The sequence below is a fragment of the Mandrillus leucophaeus genome, unplaced genomic scaffold, assembly GCF_000951045.1.
Source record: "Mandrillus leucophaeus isolate KB7577 unplaced genomic scaffold, Mleu.le_1.0 Scaffold599, whole genome shotgun sequence".
NCBI classification, from domain to species: Eukaryota; Metazoa; Chordata; class Mammalia; order Primates; family Cercopithecidae; genus Mandrillus; species Mandrillus leucophaeus.
In genome coordinates, this window is record NW_012106463.1 from 1,912,257 (window position 1) to 1,928,881 (window position 16,625).

Consider the following 16,625-nt stretch of genomic DNA (forward strand, 5'->3'; position numbering starts at 1 on the left):
AACCAACGTCTCGCCTTCCATTTTTCACCCTTGCCATACATATCTACTGGTTCACATCCTGTATCCCCTTCCACACAGCACAAATTTGCTGTCGCAATTGGTCTTTGCAAATTGAAGGCTTTTTCACTGTAACATGTTTCAGATGGGGGAGCGGGGAGAACTAGGAATCCTCTCCAAGACCACTCCCCAGTTTGGATCAGCTGGCCTTGAAGGAAGCCGAATAGGATGCTATTTGTGAAGTACTAGTGAAACTGGCAACGTTAGGAAACACAGACTTGAAAGTGAGAAGAAAAGAACTTTGCTACACCAAAGAAACTACTCTGGAATCTAACCAATCATAACCGCCTTAGAGAGTGAACTGTGTTTCCCTCCTTAAGCTGTCACTTCAACCTCGTGACCGGACTGCATTTCTCAACGAGCTAATTTCACATTTTTCCAGAGAGATGAGAAACCTTACTGTGTGGTAAATCCCACAAACAGGCCCGTTTTTCACCAATTAATCTCTGCCCACAGCCATGACCTAAAACAGACCATTTTCGTATATGGTTGTAGTTCACATGCATAGCAAAAGTCACTGAGAAATTAGCACAAGAATTTAACCAAAATGAAAAAGTTCCAGAATTCCCTTTCCTTTGCTTTTCCTTTTCTAATGGATTACCCAAATGCTTGTCCTAAAAGATAAACATTCAAAAGGTCTTTTTGTCCCCATGACAAAAGAAAAAAATGTTCATTTCAGCAAAACTCAGGAAATACATTTTTTATATGATGTGCATAGAACTCATTACCACCAGTTGAAGATTAAAGTAAAAAACAAGGGATACATTTTGAGTTTGTACAAAAGGGCATGACAAAACTAGCACCAGCATTATTGAAATTCCCGTTATAAATTCCATAGGAAATAATAAATTGATTTGGAAATTAGAACAAATTCAGATTAAAAGGTGTGTGTGTGCGCGCTTGTGCGTGTGTGTGCATTTAATCTGAAGTTGTCATCTAAGGTAGGATTGGCATATGGTCATGGAAATGGTAGGGGAGTAGAAATCCAGTTTTGTGAGTTTTTGTCTGGGCCTAGCCATTCATACCCTGACATTAATCAATCCTATAACTCTTACTGGCCTTGTTCTTTTCAAATATAAAATGAAGCAATTAATTTAGCTAACCTTTGAAATCCCTTCTAGTCTTAAAAAGCTCTGATTTCTGTATGCCAAAGATACATAGACATCCTTAAGACTCACCTTTCAGGTTGCCAATAGTATAATAAAAGTAAGAGCCAATAGCAAACTTTTATATTATTTATACTACCAAACTCTCAGTGTTGACAAGTAAAAATAAAGGGATTGTATCAAAAGACTGTTTTCTGAAAAATAAAATCCAAAGCTCTCTTCACAAAATTGTCTTCTGAATTCTCTAGCCTTCTTTTAGCTGTCATTCAGGTTTTTATAAGGCTACAAGCCCAACTCTTTCAATAACCCATACTCGGAGTGCATCCCTCTGAAGGCCAACCTAGCACCTGAGAAATTTCTAAAATAAAATGTAAGGACGTGACCAAAGACCATCAGAAGTTTACTTAACTAAAAATATGCACAAAAAGAATGAGCTAGCTATGTTTATAGCAACTCCCTTCTCTGTTTACAGTCTTTGTCAAAGATTATTACTAGGCCGCATTTCTTAGAGGTCAAATTATTTAATTATTCCCTTGCCAAACTTAAACAACCAATAAAATTACTTAGTTCTTTAGGTTCAAGAATTTATGACCATTAACTGTCATAAAAAAAAAAAAACTAAAGTCACAGTATACCTTTGACTTTTCCCAGCGCTCTACCCCAGCCTCATTTTACCTGACTTTGCCTTCCCTCACGTCTTTTTTTTTTCTTTTTTAATTATTCTTATACTTTAAGTTCTGGGATACATGTGCAGAACGTGCAGGTTTGTTACATAGGTACACACGTGCCATGGTGGTTTGCTAAAGCCCTCATCTACATTAGGTGCCTTACCTCACGTTTTGACCCATGATCTCTCCACTTTTTAATGAATCTTTCCCCTCTCCTGGTTTACCATGACATGGGATCCTGGGTCTTACCACCCCACTCCCAAGTCATTTTAGGACAATGCAAGCCCCTATGTATTTCTTTTTTTCTAATTTCTCAGGATAAAGTGGTCTGACACATTTTAAATATCAAAGAAACTCAGAAATAGGCAGTAAATTAACCAGTATCATTGAGATTCCACATTTATAAAGCTAGAGTCATCCCTGAAGATACATGCAAAACCTTATAAGGTTTTTCAAAGAATTAAATAATTAACATTTACAACCTTATATTTAAAAGTAAAAATGGACAAGCTTTTCTCTAGCATAAAAAAGGATCATTGTTTTCCATGTACAGTGGCAACTCTGTTGCCTAAATATGTTAATAATACCTATGTTCCTTCCAGCTAATACTCATCTCAGAATCTGAGCCTCATTTTGACTCACTCTTTTAGTTCCTTTCAACAAGTAGCTATTTAGTTCCCACTATATGCCACAGCTTTGTGCTAAATGCTATTTAGAACATTTTTTAAAACTGTAACAGTTCCTTCAGAGCTTTCTCAGAGCTGCAACTTTATCTAAGAGATAGAACCTCTGCACATAAACTATTAAATAGCACAAAAGAATAAATATGTGATTAAGAACTGTTGAGAGCGGCCCGGCGCGGTGGCTCAAGCCTGTAATCCCAGCACTTTGGGAGGCCGAGACGGGCGGATCACGCGGTCAGAAAATCGAGACGATCCTGGCTAACACGGTGAAACCCCGTCTCTACTAAAAAAAATACAAAAAACTAGCCGGGCGTGGTGGCGGGTGCCTGTAGTCCCAGCTACTCGGGAGGCTGAGGCAGGACAATGGTGTAAACCCGCAGGCGGAGCTTGCAGGGAGCCGAGATACGGCCACTGCACTCCAGCCTGGGCGACAGAGCGAGACTCCCTCTCAGAAAAAAAAAAAAAAAAAAGAACTGTTGAGAACAATGTATTAGGACTATTAAAAAAGAAGAAAATCATTTTCTTCTAGGGTGCCCCCACTGTGTAGTTCTCAGCTTTTTCTCACAGTTTCTCATTCTTCTAGTTCCATTTCTCTCTCTTACAGTCTTCCTTCTTTCTCTCCCCAGCATCTGTCCAGATCGCTGTCTTCTGATCTCTCTCCTCTTTCCCCTGACCTCTCTCTTTCATCTCTGTATTATATTCCCTAACTTCTTTTACTTCTTCAGTTTTCCTACGTACCATCCCCCCTCCACCGGCATTTAATCTGTCTCCATTAATGAATGCATTCATTCATTCAGTATTTGTTATGTGCCTGGTGTGCTAGATGACAAAGACATAATGGTGAAGATGTGGTTCCTTAGTCTAATGAGAGCAAGACAGTAAGACTATTACAGCCCATTGTAACAGGAGCTGTGATACAGAGGTAATAATCCTCAGTGTACTCTGCAATCTCAGGAACCCAGACTACAGTAGGAGTAACAGATAAGGAGTAATTCTCTGGAGGACTCAGAGAAACTGATTTCTAGGCTTGATATTAAAAGGTAAATGGAAGTTACCTAAGTAAAGTAAGGAGAAAAAATAATCTGGGCAAAGGAAGCAAGAAGTGCAAAAATCTAAAGGAATGCAACTATAGTGCATTTGGATAACTCAAGTATCCTATGGCGTAAGTGTAAGGTATGATGGGACTACAGAGATGGTGTGGCCCTACTAATGGAACTGGAGTTTGTTACCATTTGTTACATAAAGGTTTATGTTCTTTTATCGTATTTGCTTATTTACATGGCTCCCTCTGCAATATATTCTTCAAACAAGAATTCTCTCTTATTCAGTCTTAGCTCAATCTTCATGCCTAACCCAGTACTTAACCTACAGCAGGTCCTCAGAATTTTTCAAGTGTGTTGATATTTCTCAAAACTATTTTAATAAATCAGACTTTAACTGTACTTCCTTTGATTTTTAGCTTTATTAGTCAATGACTTTTAATAGAAAACTCAGAATATAATAGAAAAAAACTTTTCATATTGTAATTTAAAAATATTTTTAACATTAATTTGCACCAAATCACTAAAAGAACCCTTTTTCCTAGATTTACAAAAACAAAATTACACATATGTTTATGTTGTGTTTCACTTTCAACATAAAATAAATGTTTCAGAGATGTGTGGGTCATTTAACTCAAGTGACAGTACCTGGATTATTTGGCTGTGAAAGCATATATTCTAGTACTTTAAGAATTTTCCTCTTTCCATTTCAAGTTTTCAGAGCAACAATTGTATCTCTGACACAAACTTACTATTATACTTTTAAAATATAACAATTGGTAAAAGTATTAAATCTATAACGATTACCCTAAAATTTCCTGAATTTTTTGTTCTAAATCTAAAACCTGAACCTTGAACAATAAACAGCAATGTAGACTCTTTCCAAGTTTTCTTGTTCCCTCCCTAGACAAGCAGGAGTTTCTTCAGCTCTGGCTATCCCAGCAGATCTGAAGGATCACAGCCACGACGGTGGCAGACTACCGTTGACACTGAACTTGTGGTTAATTGTGGAGTTCTGCCACAAAACCACCTCACTACCACAAACTGGATACTTGCCCAGGAAAGTGACAAACTGCCAGGCCAAGCAATCTACAGGAGGCAGCGAAAGCAAACTGCCTTTTCCCCCAGAAAGCAGTCATTTCTGGATTCCAAATGGAGCCAACAAGCAGAGTGCACCAAAAAAAAAAAAAGATAGATAGATAGATAGATAGATAGATAGATAGATAGATAGATAGATGGATGTATATAGATATATGTGTGTGTGTGTGTTTCTCCAGTAAGCCTACTTAAAATGTATTCATGCAGTTTTGCAAGAGGAGCTCAAAAGGATTCATCTAGTTCATTAGCATCATCAAAAAGTTTGCGACTGTTCTTTTCATTAAAAAATTTTTAATAAGTATGGAATTGGAAATAAATTATAGTTATATTACTATTAACTGCTAAGTGAAACACCTACGTATTATCATTGCAAATAGGAGTAAATAATGTGACTTTGTGTGTGTTACTAAGCTGCGCACAGCAGCCCAGCAGCTCTGGGAACTTCATTATGAAAGGCCAGGCAGCCTGTTGTGAAGGAAGGAAACTTTAGCGTCATTCTGATCTAGTTACCATTTGTAGCTACATGACCTTGGAGGTTACTTAAAGTCTCATGTTACCTACCTCATCTGTGAAATGGGGATAACAATGTCTACCTCTTAAAGAGTTATTATGAACTAAATTAAATTACAATGCGTAAGGTAACTAACAAAGAGTAGATGCTTAGTAAATGTAAATTAGTTTATTTTTCTTACATCTATCCTTTTCCTTACCCTCCCACATCCCTTCAGGACTTCATAGGATTCTGAGTTTCTCCAAGGAGACCTCCAGATTATATTATCTGTTCGACTCTTTTTAAGCCTTACTTTCAATATTATTTTATTCAACTAAGTCTGCCTTTTTACTACACAATCAAGTAGATAAATTAGCTCCCTTTCATCAAAAAGTAAATGCTTCAGAGATGTTAGTGCCTCTGTTCTAATTACTATAAATGCAGAAATGTTTTATATGTTAAATTTTAAGGAACGCATACATAATATTATCTTAATTTTATGGCCCTACATATCTTAGATCTCATTCTGCAGAAAAGATGTTGATTTAGGGCCTATGTGTTGTAACATGGAGAAACAGAAAAAAAAAAAAAAAAATAAGCCGTAACCAGTTTCATTCATATTAGCATTAAACATAGGGAAGACAAGAAAAGATTTATGTTTGCAAACATGTATTCGTTTATTCAGCATGTGCTTGACACTACTCAGATGCTAAAGGTACAAATATAAATAAGAGTCCCTGCCCTCTGTTTGGTAAAAGAGAAAATAAGTAAACAAATGCAGTACAATGCAAAATGCTCTAACAGAGTTCTTACCAGGTACAGTGATAGGACATGGAATAGTTCACAGATGAAGAGGTACTAACCTAGGTATTGAAGAATAGGAGCTTCCCAGGTGGACAAGGAGGAGGGAGAGTATTCCATACAAAGAATAGTATTGCAAAGCCATTGAAGCATGAGACATCATGGGCATTTCTGGAACTGTAAAGAGATTGGTATGATTTGTGGGGGGGGGAAGATGGAAATGGAAAAATGAGACTGGATAGATAGATGGAAGCCAAATCATGGGAAGCCCTATAGGCCATTCTGAGAAACCTGGACTTTATTCTGTAGGTGGTAAGGAACTGTTAAAAGTTTTAAAGGAGAGAGAAGTCTTGATCAATTTTTATTATATTTAATTGCAATTTAATTATTTTTCAAAACCCAATGCTGATATTGAATGAAGGTTAATTTGAAAGAATGTAAGACCAAAGCTAGGAAAATCATTTAAGAAACCATTATAGTTGACCAAATGAAAGATAAAGTTCTGTAAGGCAATGGCAGTAGCAGTACCATTTGGGAAGGAAGAATTAATTGAATTAATAACAGCTATAAAACTTTCTTATCAATTCCATAGATCTGGAATGTGGGGAAAAGGAGACTGTGAAGAGGGTTCCCCAAGTCTAGCCTAGGTGACTGGAATATCTTGAAACCATTGAGCAGGATAAGAAGTACTAGAGGAATAATTGAGAGTAAACATTATGGATTTCCTTTTGAACAGATTGAATCCAAGTGGGAATGTTTCTTGGCCATTGGATGTATAAGTCTGAAGCTCAAGAAAACAATCTGGGCTAGAGGTATAGATTGGAAGCCTGTAGTATATATGGAGAAGGAGAACCCTGGGAGAAAAAGAGATATCCCCTATAAGAGTATATAGTGTGAGAAGAGAAGAGGATTTGTTTTTGAACTCGGGAATACCAACATGTAAGGGACGAGGAACTAAAGAATTGCTCAAAAGAATGACTGAAAAGGAAGTAGCAAAGCTAGAAAGAGAATCAGACAGGAGTGGTGTCACAAACCAAAATGAGGAAGTTTCCAGAAGGGGGACAAAAAAAAACATAAAATCCCACGTTCTAAAAAGATGTGGAGAGGAAAGTAACCACGGGCATCAATGAAACCTGACAATGACAAGTTTCGTTGTCAACCTTATGTGGAACAGTTGCCACAGTTGGGGCAGAAGCCAGATTGCAGTGGATTGAGGAATGAATTAATACTTATTTTGACATTAAGAAAAGAAAGTTTCATTCTAGAAAGTTTGGCCAGGAAAAAGCTTTACCTTTAGTTTCATTATTATTTTGTTAGTTTTAGTGTAAAAAGAAAATTTGAATAGTTTATTGATACAATATAAAGTACACATACACCAACCTTTCTCCTGTGTAAAAAAAAATATGTTTAAAATAACGGATTCCCCTTAATGGTATGCTAACTACAGTCTTCCCTACATTTCTAGAAATAGATATGATAAACCAACACTTATTTTGTATTCACAGTGGTATCCTACAAATAAAAGAGTAAAAAATATGACAGTGAGGCTACAGATTCTATATAATACAGAAACAAATATAAATGTCTAGCATAGCTCTTAGAGGTTAAAATAACTAAACAGTTATTATCTGGCTTCAATGAGTCATACAATCTTATTCTGATTCTGTTTTTCTTGTACCCCTTTGAAGTCAGTGAGAAAGCTCCCTTTTGAAAAGATTCAGATGGTAAGATCATTGAAATGATCTTGTTCAACATTCTTTGTTTAAAATCACTATATTTTTACCAGCTCCAGAAATAATAAACAAACAACTAGATCTACTAATGAAAAGCAAAATAAAGACTTGTACATTTACAGAATTTGTTTAATGTCTAGTCAGATAATTCAGACAAAAGCAACAGTATTTTATGTCATTTTCCTGCTAAATGACCAGGATTAACTGCAGCGCTCCAGTTCTTAACCTAACATCAATCTTCACTAGAATTATGCTTGGACTGTTCCCAGTGACAACTCTCTAGCATGGTTTGGTGCTTTGGTAACTATATTAAATATAAGTGCAAACTGTGAAAAATAACAAGAACCCTTATATAAATTCAAGGTTTTAATACTGTATTTTGGGATGTGTAATCATGTTTGAAAGGATGACTAACATCCACTCTAACATGAACAACACTTTAAACAAATCAAAACTATGGCTCTTTAACCAGTGAACTTCATGGCTATGGCTGATTTTATTCCTTAGAGACCCTCCTTTTTACAGGTGAAACGGTTTACATCAGATTTCCTCTCATTATAGCCTCTCAAATGTTGTCCAGACCAGCAAGCCACTCTCTTTAAACAAATACCAGCCAACCAGGAAACCATGAGGTTTTATTGTGCTATAAAATAGACCAGATATTTCTAAACCTTCATAGGAATGAACCTGACTAAATCTTTACTAAAAATGGTTTCAAAATAAACTGTGGGCTCCAAGTTTCTCTAACAATCAAAATTCCTTCATCCTTCATCAATCTCACTCTCAAACTCTTTACTCTTCCAGAGTTACACATTGCAGGAAGTTTCTCTGGCCACATATTCATAATAATAACTAAAGGCTCCACTTCTGTTTACTTACTGGGATATAAGAATGAAGGTATATATTAGCTTTATTCCCTGCATACATTCACATTTGTCAAAATTCTGTTTCAAATTTTCTTGTATACTACCAGCCCCTAAAACATGAGCTACCACTTCTTGTATCATGGGCATAGAAAGCCTGAATTTTGGCTAGGCACAATGGCTCATGCCTGTAATCCCAGCACTTCAGAAGGCTGAGTTAGGAGAATAACTTGAGGCCAGGAGTTCAAGACCAGCCTGGGCAACATAGTGAACTCAATGTCTCTACAAAAAATACAAAAATCACTTAAAAAAAATAAGCCTAAATTTTACGAAGAGTTAAGTGGGATCTTCACCTTCAAAAGGCATATCCCCTTTGATTCCATTCAGCAAATATTTATTAATTTAAGCCCTGTCCTAGGTACCCTCGAAAAGTATGTGTTGCATGCATTTGTGTGTTGCGTGTATGTGTACAAGTGTTAGGATAGAATCAGTTGTAAATGGTCAGTGGGGAACAAGAAATACACAAATAACTGTAATACAAAATGGAATATCCTGAAACAGCAGTCCCAACCTTTTTGGCACCAACGACTGGTTTTGTGGAAGACAATTTTTCCACGGCCCATGGAGGATGATTTCGGGATGAAACTATTCTACCTCAGATCATCAGGCATTAGATGGAGCATGCAACCTAGATCCCTTGAATGCGCAGTTCACAAAAGGATTCGTGTTCCTATGAGAATTTAATGCCTCCACTGATCTGACAGGAGGTGGAGCTCAAGTGGTAATGCTCACTCGCCTGCCACTCACGTGCTGTTGTGCAGCCTGATTCCTAACAGGCCATGGACCAGTACCAGTCTGGGGGTTGAGGACCCCTGTCCTAAAAGATAGCCAAATTGCAATGAGGATCAGGAAGGGTGACATAAAGTAGATGAGATTTAAAATCTGTCTTAAAGGATGGGTAGGATTTAGATATAAGAGAGGATGGCATTGCAAGGAAGGAAAAAAGGCATAAAAATGAAAGTGTTCATGGAATCATTGTTTTATCAGAAGATAAAGTACGAGAATGATAACAATAAAAATATTATAAAGCAACTACAGCATGTGAGGTCCTCTAAGCGTCTTACTCTCATCCTCACAACTCTCTGCTGGTAGAAATAATAATCCTCATTTTTACAACATATGGGACAATTGAGATTAAGTAATTTGTGGGGCAGAAAGATTAAGTAATTTGTCAAAGATTACACATCTAGTAGTTGGTGGAGCCAGGATTTGAAACCAGGCCATGGAACTCCAAAGCTCTATGTGCTTTCCATTATAACAGTAATTGTTAAACTTTGGTACACAAGAATCATCCAGATAACTTTTACCCAGATGATAAAAATGCAGTTGCTGAATGCTAACTCCAGAGATTCTGATTCATTAAACCCGAGATGGGACTGAGGAATCTGCATTTCTACCAAGCATCTCAAGTAACCCTGAGGCAGGAGGTCTAGGAACCACATTATCCTGAGGTAGACCAGCATAGTTTCAAATAGACCCTGGAATAGATTTGAACATACTTAATGATGAGTGTTATGGACTAAATTGTGTTCATTCAAAATTGGTATGTTGAAACCCTAAGCCCAATGTGTCTGTATTAGGAAATGGGGCCTTTAAAGAGGTAATTAAGGTTAAATTAAGTCCTAATGGTGGGGCACTAATCCAATATGACTGATGTCCTTATAAGAAGAGAAAGAGACACCAGGGATGGAGAAAAAAAAAAATGAAGACACAGCAAGAAGGGGTGAAAGCTAAGGAGAGAAGCCTCAGGAGAAACCAACCCTGCCAGCACCTTGATCTTGAACTTCTAGCCTTTCTAGTCTCCAGAACTGTGATAAAATAAAGTTGTGTTGTTTAAGCTACTATGGTGTTTTGTTATGGAAGTCCTAGTAGAGTCATACAATGAGTTAAATTAACTTCCTGCTTATCCTAATCTATTTACATCTGTCATATATCAGGAGCTGTCCTAAAGAAGATCCCTAATTATCATCGCTATCATAAAAATTCACGTTTATATGGCATTTTATAATTTACAAAGCCTTTTTACATGCTCTGTTACACTTGAACTTTGCAACAGCCTACAGGGTAACAAAACTCAATAAGGCAATAGGACTTGCCCAGGTTTCTTACAAGTTGTAGAGCTGAGTTCAGGTCTCCTTACCCCAAATCCTATGCTGATTTTTTCTACATCACACTCACATGCATATGCATGCACACATATCATGAAGTATGATTAATATATAAAAGACCCATCTAAGGATATGTCTTTCTTTAGAGAGAAAATGCCTTTACTTGATTTTCTAGTTACGTAAGATACAGTTTCAAGAATTTAAGAGATGTGCCAAAATGGTAGTAACATAGATAAGAATACGGTACAAGATTCCTAATGTTCATTTTTCTTTTCAAACAATTGACTAGGCAGTAACAAAATGGTCTCATTTATATGAATTAAGATTATGCTTTTGCTCCTTCATGGCACACACTTTTTCAGTGGTTTTCTAGCAGTGTCTTGCTCAAATGCCAAGTGTTATAAATTTGTAGACTGCCACACTATACAAAAGATTACCAGTTAAGTAATAACAAAAACTGTAAATAGGGAAAAAAAAGTGAAAGAACAGTTAGAGATAGAGGAAGTGATTCCTTTACTTTCATTTTATTTTCCAGCACTTCCTCTTTATTTAAGTTAGCAAAAATAACATTTTTTGAATTGGTATTTGCAGAAAATAGTTCATAGAACACAGTCAACATTGTATACTACATTTCTGTAGATCCAGTACAGGAGGTAGATTCTAATTCTGTCTTCCTCATACCCTACCATTTTATTGTTAGCTAAGGTCTTATTCCCTGGTGGCATTGTGTTAGTTTGTATCCTCTGAGAAACAAATGCCAAAACAGAATTAGACGTGCAAGTGACTTACTGTGGAAAATGCCTATGAAAGGTAAGTGGAAGATAGCCAGAGGAAGTGGAGAGAGTCTTCAGACTGTGATGCAAGTCTCACAATAGGGAAAGTGGGGGAAAGGAAGGAGGATTAGGTAGAAAGAGCCTTATACTACAGCATCATTCTAAGAAAGTGTCAACCAGGCCAATGTGGAGTCCTCAAGCCAAAGTCACCTGTTAAAAGGAGTCCCTCATCTCACAGGAATGGGCCTACATTATACCCCTGCTGTTATTGACTAGGAGAAGCCCAAAAGAAGTATTGTCTCAGTATAGAAACAGGGGTAGATCCGGAAGAGTAAGGATCCAGTAGTTACTTATGTTCCCTATAGCAGAATATTTGAGTGACAAATTTTCTTTTTTGAGAGAGAGTTTCGCTCTTTTTGCCCAGGCTGGAGTGCAGTGGCGCGATCTCGGCTCACTGCAACCTCTGTCTCCCGGGTTCAAGTGATTCTACTACCACAGCCTTCCAAGTAGCTGGGATTACAAGCGCACGCCACCATGCACAGCTAATTTTGTATTTTTAGTAGACACAGGGTTTCACCATATTGGCCAGACTAGTCTCAAACTCCTGACTTCAGGTGATCTGCCTGCCTTGGCCTCCCAAAATGCTAGGATTACAGGTGCGAGCTACCACACCCAGGCTGAATGACAGATTTTCTTGATTCCCACAGTCCACCTCTTTCTCTGGACAGATCTGCTTCTCTATGCAAATTTAGGGAACACATCCTCCATGTTTCCTATAGACTTTTCTTCCTGAGGGAAAACTTAGAAGGAAGTTAGTGAGATGAACTAGAGCCCCATTGCTGCAGTTGGGCTTGAGACTGCAACAAGGTACTTAACCTCTCCCACCTCTATTATCCATTCCAAGTCCTCTCAACCTCAGCTATCACCTTGGCAAGTAATGGAAGCTTACCTTGTGGTGTGACCCAAACCTTCATTCCTGATGGGTCTGAGCCCTTGGCAGTCATACCCTTTTCGAGTCAGAGTTGTACATGTCCTTTCACAGCTACGGTGGGCCAAAGGAGTACCAGCAGGCTTTCAAGTAGATCACATTGGAGTTGCATACATATTCCTATCCATATTGTCTATAAGCAGCACTACCTTCTCCTGATGATCAGGGAGTCACCTGTTCAAATGTTTTCTGTGTGGTACTCTATACCCATAGATCAGACATTCTTTAAGCCCCTGGATTATGGTTCTGGCTAAGGTACTACAATCAGCAAAGACAAGCCTGTACCCAGAATCAGTGAAAACAACCCTCTAGCCCTTTTAGTTGACTTACCACCAAGTGGCCGTTGGTCTTATTAAGAAATAGTGATATAACAGCATTGATCTCTGTTGCTGACAGGTTGGACATTCAGAAACAGCAGAAGCTAGGTCAGCTTTGGCGATGGGAGGTCCATGCTCCTGGGCCCATGCATAGCCTGTCTCTGGCACCATGGCCACTTTGTTCATGTGCCAAAATGTCAGTTTCAGGGTAGCCAACAACAGACACTGGCTTATATAAACTGGTCTGGTTATTATATCTGCTTCACTGTTCACGGTCTCTTCCATGGTAGATACTTTCTGTTGGGCCATAATATGTCACACTAAACTCTTCATGTTTACCTGCATGCCTCTGTCCCAGAACTCCTTCTCTAAAATCTTCCAATTCTTTTCTTTCCAGGCCCCTGACCAGACAGCCAGGCCATTGGCTATTTCCCAAGTCTATATATACTGGGCCACTTCTCATTCCACAAAAAGTCAGTGACTAGGTACACTGTTTACAGATCCATGCACTGGGAAGATTTTCCCTCTCCACTGTCTTTCAAGGCTATCCTTGAATGTGTTTGTAATGCAGCCATGGTCCATTTTGAGCTTGTACTCACATACAGAATAGACCCACCCAAAAATCAAGCTTAAGCTTCCCTTCTCCTTCAGTTGGTCATACAGGGCCCCCATATGACCATAGGAACAAGCTAGGGAAGGGTGCTGTTTCAGCTGTTGTGAATGACATGCTGGTCTGGGCTACCTGCTCATGCAATTTGCCATGTCCCTTGTCCTTCTCAGGCTCAATCCTTGATGTAATTTTCCATATTAAAGTAGACTACTGCTGGACCTATACAGCTTTGTGATTTAACATATCCAGCAGAACCAAACTTGTAATGTGCAGTTCTAGACCCATGGTCACTTTGTGCCCTATGGTGAAGCACTCTGCCTCTACCAGTCCCAGTAACTCACCAAGAGCTTTTTCTCAAAAGACGTATAATTCTATGCTACAAATGGCATAGCCTTGCCCCAGAATTCCAGGGCCCTACATTGTTATTCTCCCAATGATACGTGCCATAAGACACTGCATGTTTTCCCACCACTGTCACCTCTAACACCATGAAATATGCTGGATTGTATGCCCCAAGTGGCAGCTCTGTTTGCAGTGCAGCCTGGACCTCTTCTCTCAAAGCTGGCAACTTTCTATGTCACTCAGTCTAGCAGTATTCATAGGTTTGGAATACATCGCCTCCAGAACCCAAAGAGGCCTACCAGCCATGTCATTTCCTTCTTTGTGGTGGCAAACGCAAGATGCAGCAATTTTCTTTTACTTTGAAGGGGATATCTTGTCATGTTTCTAACCATTGGATTCCTAAAACACTTCATTGAAGTTTCAAATCCCGGAATCTTCATAGGATTTATTTCCAATCCTCTGCAACACTGTGTCTTTACCAAGGCCTTTAGCATACTAGTGCCTTCTTGCTCATTCTGAACAATCAGCATAATGTCATCAATGTAATGTATCAGAGGAATGTTCAGGCAGTCCAGATTTCTTCAGAGTATACTATGACAGAAGGTAAGAACATTAATATAGCTCTAAGGCAAAAGTGTAATTGAAGATTGTTATCTAATCCACAGGAATGTGAACAGTTTCTGATCCTCTCTTCTAATTGGAATAGAAAAGAATGTATTCATCATATCAGTTGCCACATACTATGTGCCTGAGGCCTTATTAATCTGTTCTATTAATTACACAGTGTCCAGCAAAGCAACTGCAATTGGGGCTACTAATTGCTTGACCCCAAACTCCTAAAAGTCTGCGTAGATACCCAGTCTTACATACTTTTCTATCTAGAGCATCTAGGACCTAGGAGATATTCTATATGTATTTTATGAATGGATTAATAAATTGCGTATGACATTCAAGAAGATGCCTACTAACTTAGGTTGATTTAGCTGATGACCTTAGCTCATAGGGTTATGAGAATTAAATGAGTTACTAAATGGAAGTGTTCACAATAGTGTTTGGCACATAAAAAGCATTTAGTAAATCTTATCAATTGTATGTTTCCAGGCCACAGAGAACCATCAGATATGATAGAGAGATTGACATTGAGCTAACTCCTTGACCAGAAGTTTAAATGAAACATGAGAGACATGTGTTGGCCTTTAAAGTGAAAGAGTCTGGAACATTTTTCCTGAGAGTGTGAGGTTTCCAAGGAAAACTCAAAAGAAAACTGATTGTAAAGCTGGAAAGAAATAATTACTTATAGAAACAGACACTTTCATAGCTAGTGGAGAGAAAAAGGTGGTTACTATGTGCCAATTCATTACTAGCATTGCTATATTTAGGATAATTTTGAGGGCCGTGTGTGGTGGCTCATGCCTGTAATCCCAGCACTTTAGGAGGCCAAGGTGGGAGGACAGCTTAAGCCCAGGAGTTTGAGACCAGCCTGGGCAACATATTGGGACCCCATGTCTACAAAACAAAACAAAACATTGAAAAATTAGCCGGGGGTGGTGGCGCATGCCTCTAATCCCAGCTACTATGGAGGCTGAGCCAGGGAGGTTGAGGCTGCCGTGAGCTGTGATGGTGCTACTGCACTCCAGCTGGGTGACAGAGTGAGACCCTGTCTCAAATTTAAAAAAAGAAAAGAAAAAAAGATAATTTCAGAAAATCTCAAAGTTAAAATTTTTGACAAATGCTTTCTACTAATAAAGCAAAGCATGATCTTGAAATAAAGTGAATGAGTACAATTATGCCTACTAGCCATTCCACAAAAATGGTGTTTTCCATTACCTAAATAACTATTTCCATGTAAAAATAAATTAAAAGTACACTCAGTTTTCATCTCTGACATAGGTCAATGAACCAGCTAATACAGGAAAATGAAAAGGTATAATAACAGGACATACCCTACTCTTCGTTAGAAAAAAAGAATATTTTTTCTTGTACAATACTGTGATTTGAGAGACCTTAAAGCTGCTATTCTCTGACATTAGCTTTGTGGTCAAATTTAAAATGATCTTGATAACTCTCAGGAAACCCCAAGTTTCATAAAACTTTCCCAACAATTTTCACAATGAGAGCTGTGAAATAATTTCAGGGTCTCTAGGAAAGAATCCATGCTTGCTACTTTTAAGAAAGCTAGGAAGTGGGTTGTTGGACAAGATCTAAACATGGATTCTTTCATCTACAAAAAAGTTGAACCACTATGAAGAATTTCCAGTGGCCACTCTGTTATCAATATACTGTCTCACAACTAGGTTTAGATGACCTCAAAACTTAGGAAATGGCTTTGCTTCTTTATTGCCAGTATCTCTGTCTTTACAGAACCTTCCAGAATAGAATCACTAGATTGAATTTATTCCTCCAGTAAGTCAGTTGCTTATTAGCACTTTTGACATCCAGATGGTTTGAGACAAAGGCTAAACCAGGGATAATTCCCAAGTATAAACAGTGGAAACTCTCTTTTGCTGAGGGACTCTAGTCTACTGGGCTATGGGCCAGGGCATGGGTTTCTTTTGCAATATCACAACACTGCTGTGGTCTTTTCTATAACCCTTGCAAGTCAAGTCACCTGAGAAGCCAAGAGTTAAACTGGCTGTACAGTCTGAACTGTGAAGTTTGGAAATAAATTCAAATGGACCAATAGCCTGGATCCGTTTCATGAATAAACAGAGGAGTTCAGGCTTAGGACCCTATAAAGTTAAGTCAATATTAGTTATAGAGGAAATCCTGTTTGTTCTTCTTCTGTTGTAATTGTCCTTTTAAAAAGAACTCAAGTAGAGCTCTGGGGTATGTTATAATGCTAAAAACATCCTTTAAACACACACATACACACACACACACACACACAC